This window comes from Helianthus annuus, chromosome 3, assembly GCF_002127325.2.
Source record: "Helianthus annuus cultivar XRQ/B chromosome 3, HanXRQr2.0-SUNRISE, whole genome shotgun sequence".
NCBI lineage: Eukaryota > Viridiplantae > Streptophyta > Magnoliopsida > Asterales > Asteraceae > Helianthus > Helianthus annuus.
The window spans coordinates 173614003-173624786 of NC_035435.2; positions in this window are offsets into that span (position 1 = coordinate 173614003).

Here is a 10784-nt window from a genome sequence, read left to right on the forward strand (position 1 = left end):
TCTTAAGAGATATAAATTTTAATTACATGAATATTAGATTGGCAAAACATGATTGTTTGGTAACATGTTAAACCTATTAAATATAATTATATACACACTTTTAGCATGAGTTAAAACACTAAAATTTTATTACGGACAAAGCACATGGCGGCTTGGTCCAGCCCAAAAAACAATTTATATCCATTATCAAACTTTATTAATAACTAGTGGGATTACCTCACGCTTCGTGGTGGGCTTTCGGTCAGTATCGGTTTGATTTATGATAGTAACAGCATGATATCGACACCTGGCATAGTAATTGACTTTTAGGAAAAAAAATTCTGGATCCGCTACTGGTTATTTAGACGTGACGGTATAAAATTCTTTGAATACAAAGTTATATTCGCAGTAAATATCGGTACAGGCTCTTATATGCTTTCACTTCAAGCCGTATGATTATAATGGATCAATCATTCAATTGCACACAACTTTCATTAGATAGTAAATCCATAATATATATCGACAAACAATCATTAATCAATACTTGAGGATTTCATTCCTTATCTCTTTGACTGTCATCATAACTTCCTCTTGCTTTGGGACCATTCTTGAAACTTTGTGTAATTTGTAAACGAAGGAGGCTCCTAAATTTGAGACCAACACATCATATTGTCTTCTTTTCTTTCTAATAACATTGATATAAGAGGGGATGGTTCAAATGAAAACCACTTTTATTGTGAAAACTCGAAAACTAACTAAAAAAGCCTAAAAAACATACAATTTTTTTTTTTTTACAATTTTTTTAGAAAAATCGCTACTTTTTATATATGGAAAAAAAATTTCAAAAAAAAAAAAAAAATTTGGTTGTACTGCACATGTGCACTAATACGGAAAGCCTAAACCACTTAACCCACCCCCCACCGACACCCCCCAAAAACCTAAACCCCCACCCCCCCCCCCCTCCAAAACCTAAATTCACCCTCCCACCAAAAGCCTAACCCCCCCCCCCCAAAAAAAAAAAAAAAAAAAAAAAAACCTAACCCCCCACCCCCCACCCTCCCGAAAACCTAAAACTAAACCCTAAACATAAACCCGAAAAAAACCTAACCCCCCACCCCCCAAAAACCTAAACCCCCCTCCCCCCCACACCCAAAAACCTAATCCTAATCCTAAACCTCCAAAAAAACTAACCCTAAAAGCTAAACTATAATCAAAAAACTAATTTTAAGCATGTAATGCACATTGTAGTACATGTTATATTGCACATGTGCACTACTATAATAATAGTATTGAAAACAAGACGACACCATAAATCTTTTTTTATGTCATAAAAAATATGCTCGAATATACTTGAATGAAAGATAAGAAAATTTGTGATCTTATGGTGCCATTTTTGTTTTAAAATGATAACGTATGGAGAAATGAGAAATGTTTGAAAAGTTAAATATTTTTTATTTCAATTTTACCCCTCCTTCATTAAAAGTCTTCCCTCCCTCCTTTTTAGTGGGTTTTAGTTAGTTTTCTAGTTTTCACAATAACTAGTGGTTTTCATTTGAACATTCCCCTGATATAAGATTTTAACTATAATATATTGGAAAACATATTAAAATGAGAATAAACCATATACGTCAATACAACATAGTTTGACAACATCCAACATTATTTGAACAAAATTTCTCACTTTGTTGAATTAAACAAGTGTATATATAATAGTTTTTCTTCTGTATTTACACTGATTATGTACCGAATCTAATCTAGCCGATGCAATTTGCTAGGTTGTTGATCAATCATTCAAACACAACACATTTGTCAAACGGGTTAAACTTGAAAATAAAAGTTACATAGGGTTAAACATGAAATTAAAAGTTACATATTAATTTAATAAGGTAATTTCAATAAGCAATTACTATTACTATCATATTAATTATTACATGTCTTGCATAGTCGTATCAAGTTGTCTGAAAATATATATGAAAGTCTTAGAGCATTCACATCCATTCCACTAAACTGTGTGAGTGGGGTTTTTATAATATGAAGAGTATAAAAAGTAGTTGTGAGTGGAGGAGAGAGAAAATGTTACTGTTCATCTGTATATTTGAAAAGACACTGTTCACCCCCTATAATTTTTTAATATATTTTGAAAGTGGTTGTGAGTGAAGGAGAGAGAAAAGATAATGATAAAGGTATAAAAATATATTATTTAATTGAAAAGGAGAGAGAAAATGTAGTGTATTTTAGTGTAATTTAGGGTGAAAAAAATGGTGGAATGGATGTGATTATGTGAATGCTCTTAGTCACTAAAAAAATTATTATTAATAAATTAATAAATTTTATATAATAAACCTCTTATAAACAGTTACTTTTTTGGTGTTAATATTTACATACCGTAAGGACCTGCAAAATTATCCCGAGACGACCCGTAATTAGAAACCTGGACCCCTAAAACCCTAATCCTTGAGAAAAACCAAGAAATTCATTTTTTTTTGGTCGCTCGCGGGCCGCGTAAGCCTTAAGGGAAGCCTACGCGGGTCGCGACAGCTAGGTGATTCGACCGGATAAGCTTTAGGCCACGTGTCGCACACGTGGCAGGCCTACGCGTGACGCGCTAGCCTTAATCGTAGCTAGGGCGGCCCTCGCGGGCCGCGTAAGATCTTTCTTGGGTTTACGCGGGCCGCGTAAAACCTAAATTTTTGCTATAAATTGCTCGTGCATGGGGCTTTCATCTGTGTTCGAAAAATTTACTCTAAAACGAAGTATTCTGCTCAAATTTGAAATTTTAAGTAGGGAAACGCTGCTACGAGTACATGGTATTAACTCGATCACTGCTACGATACAATATCCGATCGATTGAAACCGATCCAATGGATGTTTAAGTGCTGCCCGAATTCGGGCTATACTTTTTCATTCGTCGTGAGGGTTTTGATTTCGTAAGTTTATTGTAAATGTTGTATTAAGTTACTGACCTAGTTTCGTGTGCATTGTTATTTAACTAGGTTACGAGGCTAAATCAGTAGGCAAAATTCTGTCCAACTAAACTTGTAATGTGAGTCCATTCTCTTTTCTCACCGTTTGTGAGTCATTCTCTTTTTATCAAATTACTTTACAAAACTCTAAATGTTTTCCAGTTATACTTTGCAGTGATTAAGTCTTTGCTAATCTTTAATTACTGGCAGTATGTGGGGGTTTTGTGCACATTACTACTAATGATTTATCACTCTTAGGTGGGCGAGCCTAATTAGTGATATGTCCACAGTCATAGATCCGGTCGAGTGACAGCTGGACCAGATAATTAATAGATAAGGGCAAATGTAAAAACTCATAATGCTGTAATTTGTAACACGGTGTCGTTTTGTGCAAATTGAATGACTCGCCAGTACTTCCCGCTGATAAAAATCTTTTAATCATGTTTCAGGTGATTTACTGTGAACCAGGAAAGAGTGCCGCGTAGCACTACGGTTTGAAGAATGTGGCTCAGTAAATAAAATAAATAAACATGGTTTTGGTAAACCAGGGAATTTCCCCTTGAAATTCCTTTATTGTAAATTATGGGGTTTATCCCAAAAATGTGAAATAAAATAAATGGGTGTTTTCAGTTTAAACGATCCTGTAATATTTCCGCTGCCAAATTAAATACAAATACCACGGGTTTCTATCCCACGGCTTCTGGACTAGGTAAAACCGGGTCGGGGGCCGTGACAGAAAAATGTGGTATAGGGCCACTGATTTAAGCCAATTAAGTATTTAGAAATACTTAAATTTTCTGATTGCCATTCTGTGATTCTGTGAAAATTTTGTGTGTTTCTTCATGTGTGCTAACAGCATGAATGAACTGTCTGAGGCATTCCGAAACTTTACTATCCATACCACCGATATGGATACCACAGGAAACCCATCTGGCTACCAGGCGGATACTGAGGAACCACTAACATTCCAAGCCCAGGCCCAGGAGAAACCAAATCCGAAAAAGAGGAGGAGAATCTTAGACTGGAAACGTGGGCGTAGGAAGAAGCCAGCTGCACAGAAGGTTAAAAAGACCGAGGATCCGAAAGACAAAGGGAAAAGTAAGGAGATCGGGGAAAGTTCTGTTCAAGCCCAGGAGATGCCACCATGGGAGGAGCTTGATTGCAAACTGGCAAATTGTGACCTCATCGGACCTGCCGATGAAAACCTTTTCAATTACCCCGCTGAATCAAAACTTCCAGTTAATTTGGAACCTGCTATCCCAGATCCTATTGTCAACCCCCCGACTTCTACCCGAAGAGCTGGAAGAATGGTGGACGAGCGACTTGCAATTTCAGAACTTCATGAATAACCCCAATGTCTATTTTCCCCAATTTGACCCTGAGCCTGCACCAAACCCACCTATGAGCACATAAAACTTGGCTGAACTCCGACACTATGGCGAGGAACTGGTGGATGCGGGAAAATTCGGGAAGTGGGGGAGAAAATCATGTGGAAATACGACGAGAGGGAGCGTCGTTTCTGAAGGGCCGGTTAACTGTGGTTGTGTGTTTAATAATAATAAAATAATAATAATAAATAAAAAAATATAATCATGTAAAATAACTCAAAATAAAACTTTTGTAATATAACTAGTGTGTATCGATGCATACTAATATATAGAAATATAAAAGTCGCAAAGTCAAAAATTTTGGCTATACGTGTTGACGTGATTATGTGTGATTGCTTTATTGTGTTGGTTGTTATATATTTTGTACCAATAATTTATATATATTGTTAATTATCAGATGGAAAACGCCGTCAATGAACCAGTTAACGAAGTTAACCAATATGAGCAAAACAATGAGGATCATTTCCTTAATAGGCAAGATATAGAAAACATCGTCGCCCAGGGAATAGCCAATGTTATCCCAGCAATCGTCGTTGTTGTTAAAAGCCCTGTTGAACCTTCGCATGCCAACCATAGTAAACGCACACGCGATGATAATTTCAGTAGTAGTGTTAATGGAGGTGGCAACAAAGATAATAATGTGGTTCAAGCCCCAATACTCAAGAAAATGAAAGTTGCAATACCTGGTTGCACTTACAAGGAATTTCTTACCTGTAAACCCATTGAATTTGCAGGCAATGAAGGGGCGATTGCTGCACTGCGTTGGTTGGAAAAGACCGAGGCAGTAATAAAAATAAGTTAATGCACCGAGGAAGATAAGGTCATGTATGTTTCTCACCTTTTCAAGGAAGAGACATTAGAATGGTGGAATACAGTGTTGCAAGCCAAAGGAAGTGACATGGCTTATGCTATGAATTGGGAAGAATTTAAGCAATTGGTGGAAAGGAAATTCTGTCCCGAGTATGGAAAGAAACAAATGGCAAATAAGTTTTCGAGCCACCGAATGGTGGATGTTGAATGTCGAGGGTATACTTCGAAATTCTTCGAGTATGCTAGAATTGTACAATCTCTCGCTTCACCAAAACTAGTACTTACTTCTCACTACATTTGGGGTTTAATTAGTAGATTCGTGATATCGTCAAAGTTGCGACCCCACACCATTGACGATGCGGTGGAATTGGCCAACACCTTAACCGACAGGATGGTACGCACGAGGGAAGAAAACTGGAAGAAGGAATTAGCCCAAAAGATTCCCCAAGGTTTCCGTGGGGGTAATACTAGTAATTACAAGAAAAAGGGTATTGGACAATCTTCCACCCCGCCATTCTGTGGAAATTGTAAAAAGAAACATTTTGGAAAGTGTAGGGAAAATTGCAATTTTTGCAAGAGACCAGGTCACCGCGAAGAGGATTGCAAGAAGAAATCAGTAATCTGCTACAACTGCGGCGAAATAGGGCACTTCAGGCCCGACTTCCCAAAACTGGTCAAGCCAGCTGACAAGAAAGGCCAAACCTGCTGAAGGAACTAATAAGAAAAATGCAAGAGCCTTCCAGTTGACTACTCATGAAGCATATCTGATTCCCGATGAAATAGCTGGTACGTTTTTGGTACACGAGGTTTATGAAAAAGTATTATTTGACTCTGGTGCAAACCAAAGTTTTATAAATACTTCATTCTGCCAAGCTCTTAAGCTACCCTTAACCAAACTTAGGCAGATTTATACGGTAGAAACAACAGACGGTAATGCTGTTAGTATAGATAAGGTTCTTCAAAAGGGAAAATAGAACTTTCAGGCCACAAATTTTCTACAAACCTGCTACCTATGAATTTAGCCGGATTCGATGTTGTACTAGGAATGAATTGGTTGGTAGCCAACCATGCTCGAATCCTCTGGGATAAGAATTCCATAGAAATTCATACACCCACAGGAAAAGTAATTGGATTACAGGAGATAAGCCACGTAAACCAATGAAGTTCATTTCAGTCATGAAAGTTGCTAGTTATGAACGAAAGCAAGGAATAGTGTACATGATTTCGGTAATCATTAACACTAAAAGTAAGGAACTTAAGGAAATTCCTGTAGTATCAGAATACTCGGATGTATTCCCAGAAGAACTACCAGGATTACCACCAAATAGGGAAGTAGAATTTAGAATTAATCTAATTCCTGGAACTACACCAATAGCTAAGGCACCTTATCAGTTAGCACTCACTGAAATGTTAGAATTGAAAAAGCAATTAGACGAGTTGCTAAGTAAAGGATTCATACAGCCTAGTTCATCCTCTTGGGGAGCACCAGTGTTGTTTGTGAAAAAGAAGGATGGTTCAGTGCGAATGTGCATCGATTATAGGGAACTGAATAAGGTTACAATTAAGAATCGATACCCATTACCTAGGATTGATGATCTTTTTTATCAACTTCAAGGAGCTAGATACTTCTCTAAGATAGACTTGCGCTCAGGATATCATCAGTTGAAGGTGTAGGAGGAAGACATACCTAAAACTGCTTTCAGAACTAGGTATGGTCATTACGAGTTTACAGTCATGCCCTTTGGATTAACGAATGCTCCTACAGCATTCATGGACATGATGAATAGAATTTGTAAGCCATACTTGGATAAATTTGTAATTGTCTCATCGACGATATACTTATTTATTCCAAAAGTCAAGACGAGCATTATGAGCATCTACGTGTACTCTTAACTCTTTTAAGAAAAGAAAAGCTTTACGCCAAATTTTCGAAGTGTGAATTTTGGCTACAGGAGGTGAAATTTTTAGGACACGTGGTGAATCATGAAGGTATTCACGTAGATCCCTCCAAGATAGAAGCGATCACGAACCGGAAAGTCCCACAATCAACTACGGGAGTTAGAAGTTTTCTAGGATTAGTTGGGTACTATAGGCGCTTCATTAAGGATTTTTCTAAAATAGTTGTGCCATTAACTAAGCTAAACTGTAAAACAGTTAAGTTTGAATAGGGACCCAAGCAAGAAGAGGCCTTTAGGATTTTAAGGCAAAGGTTAACAAACGCCCCAATTCTAGCTTTACCAGGAGGAAGAGAAGATTTTGAAGTCTACTTTGATGCCTCTAAGCTAGGATTAGGATGTGTGCTAATGCAACGCAAAAAGGTAATTGCATATGCATCAAGACAACTGAAGAAGCACGGAGAAAATTATACAACTCATGACTTAGAATTAGGAGCAATAATTTTTGCCCTTAAGATTTGGAGACATTATTCTGTATGGAAGTAAGTTTACTGTCTATACGGATCATAAAAGTTTAACGTACATATTTGGGCAAAAATAATTAAACATGAGGCAAAGAAGATGGATGGAAATTCTAAGTGACTACGACTGTGATATTCAATATCACGAAGGAAAGGCAAATGTAGTAGCAGATGCCCTAAGTCGTAAGTATCATGAAAAACAAAGACGAGTTCGTGCTCTTAGATTAAATATACAGTTAGCTTTAATGGTACAACTGAAGAACATTCAAGAAACAACAATCAAGGACGATGCTGAAGGAATGAAAGGAAGTATAAAAGAATTAGAGCAAGAGACTGATGGAATTTGGAGATTCCACAAGAAAAGAATCTGGGTACCTAAGCAAGGAAATTTAAGAAATAAATTTTAGAAGAAGCCCATAAATCTAGATATATCATACACCCTGGAAATAATAAGATGTACCAAGATTTAAAAAACAACTTCTAGTGGATAGGAATGAAAAAGGATATAGCTAGATATGTATCTAAGTGTCTAACTTGTTCGCAAGTTAAGGCAGAACACCAGAAACCTTCAGGTTTCATTCAACAATTAGAAATGCATGTATGGAAATGGGAACTAATAACAATGGACTTTGTTACTAAGTTACCAAAAACCAGAAAAGGTAACAACGCGATAGGGTAATTGTGGATCGATTAACCAAATCAGCTCATTTTCTACCCATGAAGGAAACTTTTAGCATGGAAAGATTAGCAAACTTATACGTAGACGAGGTAGTATCCTTACATGGAGTTCCACTCTCCATTATATCGGATAGGGATAGTCGTTTCACTTCACATTTCTGGACAAGTTTCCAAGAAACAATGGGGACCCGACTAAATTTAAGTACTTCATACCATCCCTAAACAGACGGACAGAGTGAAAGGACAATCCAAACCCCTGGAAGACATGCTCAGGGCATGTGTGATAAATTTTGGTGGAAACTGGGACAACCATCTACCCTTAATTGAATTCTCCTATAACAATAGTTATCATACAAGCATCGAAGCTGCCCCGTTCAAAGCACTGTATGGACGAAAGTGTAGAACTCCAGTCTGCTGGGCAGAAATAGGAGAAAGCCAGTTATGAGGTCTCGAAATTCTACAAGAAACCACCGACAAAATAACTCAAATCAAGGAAAGATTGAAAACGGCTCGAGATCGCCAGAAGAGTTATGCAGACAATCGACGGCAAGCCGCTAGAATTTCAAGTTGGAGATAAAGTACTCTTAAAAGTTTCTCCTTTGAAAGGAATAGTTTGGTTCGGTAAGAAAGGAAAGCTAACTCCAAGGTACATAGGACCATTCACAGTGGCCCAACGCATAGGACCAGTTGCCTATCGCTTACAACTACCAGAAGAACTAGCCGGGGTACATGACATATTTCATGTATCCAACCTCAAGAAATGTTTATTTGACGAGTCCCTGCTAGTACCTCTTCAAGACATAGAGGTAAATGAAAAGTTGAAATTTGTTGAGAAACCACTCCAAATAGAAGATAGAAAGATCAAGTTTCTCAAGCATAAAAGACCGGTACTAGTCAAAGTTAAGTGGGATTCAAAAAGAGGACCAGAGTATACGTGGGAACTGGAATCAGAAATGAAACAAAAATATCCTCACATGTTTCAGTAAATCTCGAGGACGTGATTTTAAATAAGGTGGGGAGGATGTAAGGACCTGCAAAATTATCCCGAAACGACCCGTAAGTAGAAACCCGGACCCCTAAAACCCTAATCCTTGAGAAAAACCAAGAAATTCAACTTTTTTGGTCGCTCGCGGGCCGCGTAAGTCTTAAGGGAAGCCTACGCGTGTAACACCCCGTGTTTTCGAATGTCAAAGTCAAAGTCAAAGTCCAAGTCAACTTTGATTTCTTTGACTATAAATAGTCTTTTCTTGTTTTTATATTATGTGGAGTAAGTGTTGTCTAAATAAACTGATCGAATGTTTAATCAATGCGTCCGACTTACGACTGCGAATAATAGGAAGTAACAATGCGATAAAGTCAATCAATCAATAATCAAGATAATCGACTCATCAATCAAACTCGAGGCTCGAGCTATGCGAAATTGGTGTGATAATACTTATGTGTGTGTGTGCCTTACGTGTTACTTGTGCGTACTTACTTTACGTTTTGGTGTGGTGTTCAATCGAATCAATCGAAACTCGAATCTCAAATCGAATGCAAACAAGACCGAATCACGACGAATGGTAGCGTAGGGATAAGGTGAATATTAGATGATTGTATGTTAGATATAGTAGTTGGGACTGAAAGTAATTTGATTAGAAACTCTATCGTATTCGTATCATCCTCCATCGAAATCGAAATATAAAAAAAAATCGTCGCAAAACACTCAAAAAGGAAGCTGATCGATCAGGACATCGCTGATCGAACAGGCCAACCGATCGAACATGCTGTTCGATCGAGCAGGCCAGTCGATCAGGGGTCCTGGCCGATTGGTCAGCACTTTCCCCATTTGGAGCCTATAAATAGCCCTGTCATTGTCATCTTTACCACTTTTGGAAAGCTCTGACCGACCAGCTCTTGTTCTTCACCTTTTCTCAGATTTCTCTAAACTCCGGTAAGTTTTCACTCTAAACCTTGTACGTTTTTTATCAATGCATGATTCTACACCTTTCCATCTTTCAAATCTTGATTTCTAACCGTGAAATCACCAAGATCTAGGCATTCAAGGATGACCTGAAAGGTAAGAACACTTCAGTGTTCTCACATGCTACAACGAAAACTTCAAAAGTTCAAACCATCATACACAAACACATCCTCCTTAGAGGAAGAAACAATCAACTCGAACAGCCCAGTCGATCGAGCCTGCCGGCCGATCGAACAGGACTGTCCAAACAGACTTTCAAACCAAACGAGCAGCCCGTTCGATCGAACCTACTGTTCGATCGACCAGGCTATTCGATCCATTACTCTTGTTTTCCATTTTACGTATATTCATCGTTATGCTATCGAACTATTAAGGCTAATTCTACTTTTAAGCGCTCCCTTCAATCCATTAAACCAATCGCTATGAGTATACTCGATCCCTTTTTGCTTTTAGCACTTTTGGGTGTTACATACGTTACTTATCAAATCACAATCGAACACACTATTCAAACTATTTGAACGCTAACCGATTGCATGTATTACATGACTAAATGAATGCTTGTTGTTATTTTTACACGTGGAATGCTG